The sequence below is a fragment of the Eutrema salsugineum genome, unplaced genomic scaffold (genome assembly GCF_000478725.1).
Source record: "Eutrema salsugineum unplaced genomic scaffold, Eutsalg1_0 scaffold_8, whole genome shotgun sequence".
In the NCBI taxonomy this organism is placed as follows: domain Eukaryota; kingdom Viridiplantae; phylum Streptophyta; class Magnoliopsida; order Brassicales; family Brassicaceae; genus Eutrema; species Eutrema salsugineum.
In genome coordinates, this window is record NW_006256414.1 from 11,377,138 (window position 1) to 11,386,658 (window position 9,521).

General features: G+C 36.4%; 1 non-coding gene across 1 annotated transcript; it reads left to right on the forward strand.

Moving 5' to 3' along the window:
* The first annotated feature begins 2,841 nt into the window (after nt 1-2,841).
* Nucleotides 2,842-2,948, forward strand: LOC112082356. The gene has a single exon (XR_002897018.1). It is a non-coding gene; the product is annotated as a small nucleolar RNA R71 (small nucleolar RNA).
* Nucleotides 2,949-9,521: the final 6,573 nt, after the last annotated feature.

The window sequence follows — 9,521 nt, forward strand, 5'->3', positions numbered from 1 at the left end:
TGCCATGACCCATCTCTCTCCATAAGTCAAAATCAGGTTCTTCTTCGAGGTGAATATCATCAGTGTATGGAAGCTTAAGAGCTTCACAAATTGCAGAAATGGTGAGTGAGTAGGTCTGTCCGCGGATAGATAACGACAGAATGCCGTCAGATGCTTTGGGGCTCCTCCTATTCATGTGGTGGAGGGTGACGATTGCTAAGAACTCGCGGACTAGCTCGGCATAAGTTGGAAGTTTCAGCTCCATGTAGGGTCTCAGCCTAAGTGCATCGATGTGCGAGATTACATCTTCTCTAATCCCAAGCATCTCGAGTGTATGATAATCAATGCAGGGTGTTGGTTTGATGTTCAGCTTCTTGAAACGCCTTGCATAGTCCACTCTCGGGTTGATCTCTTTCCCAATATATCGAATCTGTGGTGGCTCGGGAATCGCATGTGTTTCTCTTGAGTGTTGGAGCAGCCTCATCACTCGAGTTCTTCTTGGCTTGGCTCAGCATGTAATCTACAAGAGTACTATCATTGGGTATTTCCTCAGAGCTTCTTTGGGACTTGGTTTGTTCCATTTTCTTTGCTGGAAAGAGAGATTTGATGATAGATTCGGAATCAGCTTTGAAAAAGAGTGAAGTTTGGGCAAGGAATTTCTTAAAAAGCTTAAGAATTGAAAAAGGTAATCTATCTCCTAAATCTCCAAGTCTTTTGGAAGAGAAGAGAAAAAGGAGTTTTGATCCAAAAAGTGCGTTTTCTTTCTTTAACAAGCATTTTTGTGGCAAAAACGGAAAATTTTCGGGAATTCAAAGGCTTACGGGAACTTACTTTTCTTGTCTTGTACGCAACAGGGAATTTAAAACTTACGGAAAATCTTAATGGGCTTTTCCGAAAATGTTCCAAGAATCGTCGGGAATCACCGGGAACATCTGAAAAGCGACGAAAATCTGAGGTTCCGTCTCAACGACCAATTGCCGCAGTCAGGAGACGCGCGACCGCGGTGAACATAACATCGGCCGCGGTCACATTCACGGTGCCGCGATCGATGGTGCATTGGCTGCGGGTCGGTTGGTCGTGACCGCGGCCCATTTTCCTGCGGCCTTCGTCCAACTTCCAGGTTTCTGCTGGACCGAGCAGCTAAAAACCTCAACTTCTATTTCGGTTTTTCAAATTTTCTGATTTTTTGTGTATTTTTTTTTATGAGAGTACCTGAAACAAAAAAACAAAAACATAAATTGTAAAACCCTTCTTCTCCTTGAGGCGCCAGCTTCTTTCCTTTACTCTTCTTCCTGACTTTAACGTTGTTTAAAACCCTTTTTGTGTTCTCGATCAGCTCCTGGATTTGGTCCTCACTAGTCTCTGTTGCATCTGGCGGAATGATGATCTTGATCTTTGCAAAAGCTCTCGGGTTTTCCTTTTCCTTCTCTTTTTGCCGTTTTTCTTTACTTGGAAAAACGTCTAGAACAGTCGGATAAAACTTCCTGCAATCTACATTGAGGAAGACAGCATGCCGGTTTACGTGATCGATTACTGCTCCTACATTAGCTAGAAATGGTCTACCCAATATGAGTGGTCTCTCCTTGTCTTGATCCATTTCTAGAACTTGGAAGTCTGCTGGAACAATCTTGTCCCCTACTAGAACTTGTAGATCATGAATCGCCCCTTCAGTATCTTTTTGGGATGAATCTCCAAAGATAACCTTTACTGTTGATGTCCTTTATGTTTTTATGCCCAATTTTTTGACAAATGTCTTTGACATGATGTTGACATTGGCTCCGGAATTGCATAGACAGTCTGTGAACTTGATTCCTGAAATGAAACATTGGAAAACAAGACGTCCTGGGTCGTTGGCTTTTGTAAGCCTTTGAAATGCGGAACGTTGAGGTACCTTGAATGGTGGCTGCTTGGGATCGACATCTCTGTAAAGTGGAACAAAGATTGGGGTTTCTTCATTTTTTCCATCGGTTCTGGTTTCTTCTTCGGTCAGCGTGGTTATGGCATTGCAAAATCTCTTGGGGTTATCTTCAACTCTTCCTGGAAGAGCTCCATTTTGTCTTTTAATAGAGTCGGCTGTTTGGGCAACTTGGACATCTAGCTTTTTGACGTGCGAAGATAAAGCTTCAAACTTCCCGTTCAGGTCATTGTACATGCAGTCAACTTTCACGTTCATGTCTTTAGCTGCTTTCTCGTTTGTCATAACAAGCTGTTGGATGGACTGTTCAAGTCTTCCGATTTGCGAAACTAGCTGGTTCGTTGTGACTCCTTGCTGTTGTACAAATTGATTGTTAAAACCCATACCTTGATAGTTATATGGCTGTTGCAGCTGATAAGCTCCTGTCCCTCCAAAATTTCCACCTTGGAACTTGTTTTGGAAGGATCTCTGCTGCGGTGGGTAGTGCTGATCTTGAGGGTTCTCCACATTTAGATTGCGGTAAGAGATTTTTGTAGTTTGCATTCCGGAAGTTATTGTTGAAACGATTTGGGTATGGTGCATGTGCTCCTACATAGTTTACTTCTTCTTCTTGAAAGGTTGGGTTAATGTGATTGATATCACAAGGTCCTTCGTCTTCTGCGCCATTGTTGGTTTCACAAGCATGGATTTTGCGATTGTTGCTTTTCAAAAGTTGGCTCATCATGTTCTTCAACTCGGTTATCTCTTTGTTATCTGTTCCGGTTTGCTTTGTCGAGCGGTAGTACTCTGGACAATCATTGCTATTGGCTTGAGCCAAATTTTCGATGAGGGCTCTTCCTTGTGCTATCGTTTTTGGTCCAAAATCTCTGTTGCTAGCTGTATCAAGCGACAGCTTGTATTTTGGTTGCAAGCCTCTGTAAAATGTGCTCATCAGACTTGATCCCGGAAATCCATGGTGAGGGCAGTCACGTTCATACTCCTTAAAATGCTCCCAGGCGTCATAGAAAGGTTTAGTCGGTCCTTGCTGAAAACTTGAGATCTTGGTTCTCAGCAAGTTTGACCGTGACTTAGTATAGAAGTGGTTCAGGAAGGCAGTTTTACATTCTTCCCAATTAGTGATCGATCCTGCAGGCAAATATTTCAACCAATGGTGAGCTTTATCTGCTAATGAAAAAGGGAATAACTTACACTTTAAATAGTCTGCGGGAACTTGGTTTATCCTCATCATGCTGCAGATTTCTTCAAAGAGCTCGATATGGTCCATTGGATGTTCAGAAGGAACTCCATAGAATTGATTTTGTTTCACCAAAGAGATAATTTGAGGCTTGACTTCAAACTCATTCCGGTTCGGGAATGGTACTTGAATTGCGGATCGGTTCTGAAAATTCTGAGTAGGTGCATCGAAATCAGCTATGCGATGGTTCCTGGCTTGTCTTCGGTGTTGATTTGCTTGCTGAATAGGGCAGTTAATGCGCCCATTCGGCTGCATCTCCTGGTTGTTATCATCGGCTACATTGATAGGTGCATCAAGGTCTTCGCGTTCTTCTCTCTCTCGGTTTTGAGGATTTATTGGAGGAATTTCATTATCTTCTCCATCTTGTCGAGCATGATCACCTTTTCTGTGATCGTTTTCTTCATTTTCACCATGTTCAGACCCATCTTGGTCCATGTTTAAAGTTCGGTTAACAGGATCTCCAGGCTGGTCATCGTCGGCCATTCCTTGCGTTTGTCTAAGTCTTCGAAGTTCTCTTTCGTGTCTGTCTATTTCGTCTAGAATTGTAATGTTTTCTACAGGTCTGCGCCTGGTATTCATGCAATTCAGAGAAAAACAGAAGAATGGAAAGATAATTCAGCAACTTTAAGAAAGAACTAGAGATCAGATGTCTAGAACAGAAATTATAACAAGAAAAATAACAAAGGCAGCGAAACAAATCCCGGACAATGGCACCAAAAACTTGATGTGTCTACTGCATGAGGGAACAAGTTTTATCCTTAATAAAAACAAATGAAAGCCGCAAGTGCACATCTAATCAATTGTAGTACTTAGGGATCAAATCCACAGAGATTTGTGTGTCTGGTATTCTTCTACGGTTTCTAACTTTATGTCTAGACTAGATCGGTTTTAGAGATTGGTTGGTTGTCACGGATTGAAATCAAACTAAAGAAAGCTAATAAATCTATCCTAAAGAGCAAGTAGAAAATCAAATAAAAGGCAAATGAAGCGAGCAGAATATTGAACTAAAGCAAATAAAACGCAGATCTAAATGAGCAAGTAAAAATCGATTGGTTTGTAAACTATGGCTAAAAACGCTGAGCTATTGGGAACTCTACAGGGATCATAATCGGTTTCAACACTAGAGATTATAGATTGGGATTAACGGATATCGAAATATAGGGTTCTAGAGCTAGAGTACGGCGGTATAACTACGTCACCGTCGTGATCATAACCAACTGTTTCTCGCAATCCTGACCAGTAGGTTTCCACTCTGGCCCAGGAAGGTAGAGAACGCAAGAGCTGCACAGGACTCGTCAGTACTCACGATTTCGCCCCAGGTAGGTTTCCACTCCTACGGAAAAATTGCCTGTTTCATTCTAGGTCGGATACTTAATGAAAACTTTTGCAACACTAACTATCTAGATCAGATACGAGGTGATCAATCAAGCATACATGCAATAAGAACAAGAATAAATAGAGAAGAATGTTAAAATCTCAGATCTATAAACCTAGATGTCTTAATCGATTATGAGAGCCTTTTTTGGGAACCCTAAGCCCAACTCGGGATCTACTCAGACATGGCTGAGGTCGACATCATCATTAGTTTTAATAAAAGCAATCGGGAGTAACGTGGCGGCGGGAAATAGAGGCTCGGCCGCGGTCGTGCAGCTCGTGACAGCAGTGGATGGGTCGGTGGCCGCGGTCGGGAGGCTTGCTGGCCATCTTCAAGTGTCTCTGGGGCAAATGAGATATCTTGAGATCCAACCGTTGGAATGTATCCAAACTCAGTGCATTTGAAAGCTGGTTGATTCTTCTATAAGTTCTCCAATTTTGAGGGTGATCAGACGGTGAGAAGATTTTCGTATCTCCATGAGAGTTCTGACGGTCTGCATTTATCCAAAAGAGTCTTTTTGTTCCAGTTTGTGCCTCTTTATCCCAAATTACATGAAAAGTCTTTTAAAATCCAAAAACATAGAAATCCTTTGAAAACCTTTGAAAATAGAGTAAAACACCTGTAAAAGACATTTAAGTGATCCATAAAAATGGTCAAAATCTGGTGTTATCAACTTCTCCAGACTTAGTCTTTTGTTTGTCCTCAAACAAAACAAAGGCCAAATCTCGGTGAGAGGTTTGAAAACGCAGGAACTAACAAAATCTCAGAGACCAAACTTCTAGACCAACTTCAATCATTATGCATCAATCGGGAATAGTTTAGAAAATTCTCACTAGAAATACGGGCATAACTAGTCTGTTAATCCGTCATGCGGAAATCTATTGCACTAAGATCTAACTTCCAGTAAACTAGCTCTTAACATTCATTAAAAATTCTGGTGGTTCTCATCAAAGAAAGTATAAGCGAGGCAATCTTGGCTAGGTATCAAAAAGGTTACTTAATGAAAAATCGCCTGTTTCATTCTAGGTCGGATACTTAATGAAAACTTTCGCAACACTAACTATCTAGATCAAATACGAGGGGATCAATCAAGCATACATGCAATAAAGACGAGAATAAACAGAGAACAATGTTAAAATCCCAGAGCTATAAACCTAGATGGCTTAATCGATTATGAGAGCCCTTTTCGGGAACCCTAAGCCCAACTCGGGATCTACTCAGACATGGCTGAGGTCGACATCATCATTGGTTTTAATAAAAGCAATCCAAAACAGTAAAGAAAAGAGATGAAAGAAAGCTTCTCTATTGATGAACTCAGAGTTGAACAATCTTCTCTAAAAATCGCATAAAACGGCTGAAGAAAAAGGGTTTTTGTAAAAGTATGAAGGTGATGTCTAAAAATGACCTAAATGACTAGTATTTATAGTCTTCAATACTCCATGGTCTTTAGGGTTCCGGAATTGAGGCAGAGAAACGACTTTGGACTTCAAAAATATGGTTTTTTAATCGGAGTTGGCCAGCCGCGGTCGCGAGTAACATGGCCGCGGGAAATAGAAGCTTGGCTGCGGTCGTGCGGCTCGTGACTGTGGTGGATGGGTCGGTGGCCGTGGTCGGAAGGCTTGCTGGCCGTCTTCAAGTGTCTCTGGGGCAAATGGGATATCTTGAGATCCAACCGTTGGAATGTCTCCAAACCAAGTGCATTTGAAATCTGGTTGATTCTTCTATAAGTTGTCGAATTTTGAGGGTGATCGGACGGTGAGAAGGTTTTCGTCTCTCCATGAAAGTTCTGACGGTCCATGCTCTGCGTGTGTTAGAAATAGTGTTACCAGCTTTTATTCTCTATTTATTTTTGGTGGTGAGGGTCCATGCAACAATAATATTGTTCTCATAGTTATAACGATAACGTTTTAATTATTATATGTGAATATTCTAAATAAATTATTGTTAATATACATATTATGCTGATATTATTGTTAGCATTTTATATAAATTATGTGTTAATATAAATATCATCCTTATATTATTGTTAACATACTATATATTTCGATTATTATTGTTAATATTTTATATTTAACAGATATTATTATTGATATATTAATATTTTATTATAAGATTCATGAATTATCACGTTATAATTATCTGACATAGTTGTTAACACTTACAATTATCATATATATATATATATATTTATTAACATGTTAATATATTATATTATAACAAAATTAACATAAACTTATAGGGATAACTTTCATATATATTATGTTAACTAAATAGTTATCCAGTAATGAATAATATCTTTTCTTAAATGAATAGTGTTGGCGATGATGAGCATTATTTATAGTAACACCATGTGCAAAAAAAAGATTAATAGCAATTTGTGTAAATAAGCAAAGTGAGAAGGATAATAATGGGTAAAACAAAAAATTCTCTTTGCTAGTTACCTAATTATTAATTCTAATGCTTTTTTTGTCATCTATGAAATTTATTAAACTTCTGAACGATACAAGCAAGATACAAAGCCAAGCCGGAAGAAAAATCGGAGTCAAAGCCGACGGAAAACATAATTTCCTTGGAGACAAAGCCCTATCGAAGGGAAGCAAACAACAATTACAAAGCATAAAACAACCACTACAGTTTATAACTATGACAGAAAACAATCCAAGAGCCATTTAATCCAAAACTAAGATAGAACACAAACCCAACAAAAATCTATACTTCATAAGATCCTTTGAGAGAAGTTAAAGAAGATGCCCAAGGCCAACCATCGATAAAAAATTCATCCGTAGAAATGCGGTTTTAAAGCATTGATTCCTAAGCTTCATAATCCGGCAAGATACATGATACTCCCAGATGCGGCGGGGTCGAAAATGTGACGGTTGCACCCCTAGATCTCGATCAGACCTGTAAAGAAAAGACAAGGAGCGAACGATCCAATCCGGGTAACACCGAACTCCACAAAGCAAGAACAGCAAAGGATCGAACCAGAAAGAATTCAAAGCGATCTCCATAGAAGCAGAAAATTGCAAGGCTGTACAAAACTTAGAATCGGCAAAAAACAGCACTAAAAATCGATCTAGGACAAGAAACGAAAAAACTCTAGGTGTTTGCAGATGAACCGCACCGTTGATCCAAAGGATCCGGCATCTCTAGCATCACAACATCCTAAAACCGACCAGAACTGAAAATTAAAACGCCCAAGGACCAAAATCAACATCATCGAACTAAGAGGATCGAAAACAAAAGAAGATCTATAAATAGATCTAGATCTGAAAACGAAAAAACCATCTTAAAACTGGATGAAATCATAGACAAACACTAGGGCAGAGCCAAAAGCGATCTAAACAAAGATAAAGCAAAGAGAACCCGACCCCGGTGCTGAAAAAGCCACCGGAATCGGTAACCAAGGGAGACGGCGGCTAGGTTTAGTTTAGGAGAGAAGGGAGAGCAGTTAAAATATAAGAGAGAAGGAGAAAGACACTTTCGATCTGATTATTAATTCTAATGCTATTAATTTAATTTTTTGTTTAACTATTAATAATCTATAATAAATTCACTCATATTATATAAGATTAGGAGAGAACCCACGCATATGCGCGGATCCTGTTTTAACTTATATTTTAAATAATATATTTTTAGAATTTGTTTTGAATTTTATTTTTACCATCAATGTTTTTTCGTTTAAAATATTTATATTTTCTTCGATTTCTTCTAGATAATACATTATTTGTAATCTCTTCTAAACCGATTGTGACAAATAATCTGATTTTTCTTCTATGGTAATGAGGGACTAAAGATCTACTATTTTAATTTATGTATGAAAACGTAATAACTCAAAGAAAATTTTACCATTTCGAGTTTTTTTGGTTATATATATTTTATTGATTTCATTTTAAAAAAAATATAAAAAAAAAACCTTTTATGGCAATTTGATGTATCCACTCTTCTTTTTACTATTACTTTTTTAATAACTTTTATCTCTTTAATCGTTTATTGAATATTTAGTCTTATAATTTTATTAGTTAGAGTTTTATATAAAATAATCTTAAATTTTTAACTTATTCAGTCTCATAATTTTTTTTCACTTACATTAAAATTCAATTATATTATTAGTTTAAAAATATAGTTTAAGTCACTTAAAAAAGAAAATACAATAGTGTATTTAAAATTTTTGTATTATATAATATTTATAAGTTTTGATATATTTGAAATAAATTTGAATTTTATTTATTTAAACAAATTTGTTTATATACCTATTAATATTTATTAATGTGTTTTAATGTTTTTTAAATATGATTAATTGTTTATTTCATTAAGATTTTAAATGGACAGATAGCGCTTTCTCAAATACTGAAGTGGCAAGTAGCTGGAAAAAGTTGGCCAAGTTTTATATCTACTAGGAGAGAACCTGCGCGTATGCGCGGATCCTATTTTAATTTATATATTTTAAATATTTTCTATTGAATTTTATGTTTGCTATTAATATATTTTTGTCTAAAATATTTATATTTTCTTCGATTTCTTCTTGATGATACATTATATGTAATCTTTTTTACACCAGTTGTATTAAATAGTCTCATTTTATCTTCGATCTTTATATTTTTTTATTCTAATAAATCTTACTAATATAATACTTGTTAATTTCTTAATTTATCATTTGATTATTTTGGTAATATATATTTTATTGATTTCATCTTTTTTTATTATTTAAAAAAAACCATAGATGACATTTTTATGTGGATATCTTTCTTTTTACTATTTTTTTTTAATAACTTTTATCTTTTTAATCATTTATTAAATATAATTTGTGTTTTATAATTTTATTAGTTGAATTTTTATATAATATTATTTGAAACTTTTTAACTTATTTAGTCTCATAATTTGTTTTCACTTGCATTAAAAATTAGTTATTTTTTTTAGTTTATAAATAAAGTTTAAAATATTTAAAAAAAATAGAGTTGTGCATTTCAAAAGTCTTGTATTATATAGAATTTACAAGTTTTTATATGTTTAAATTAAAT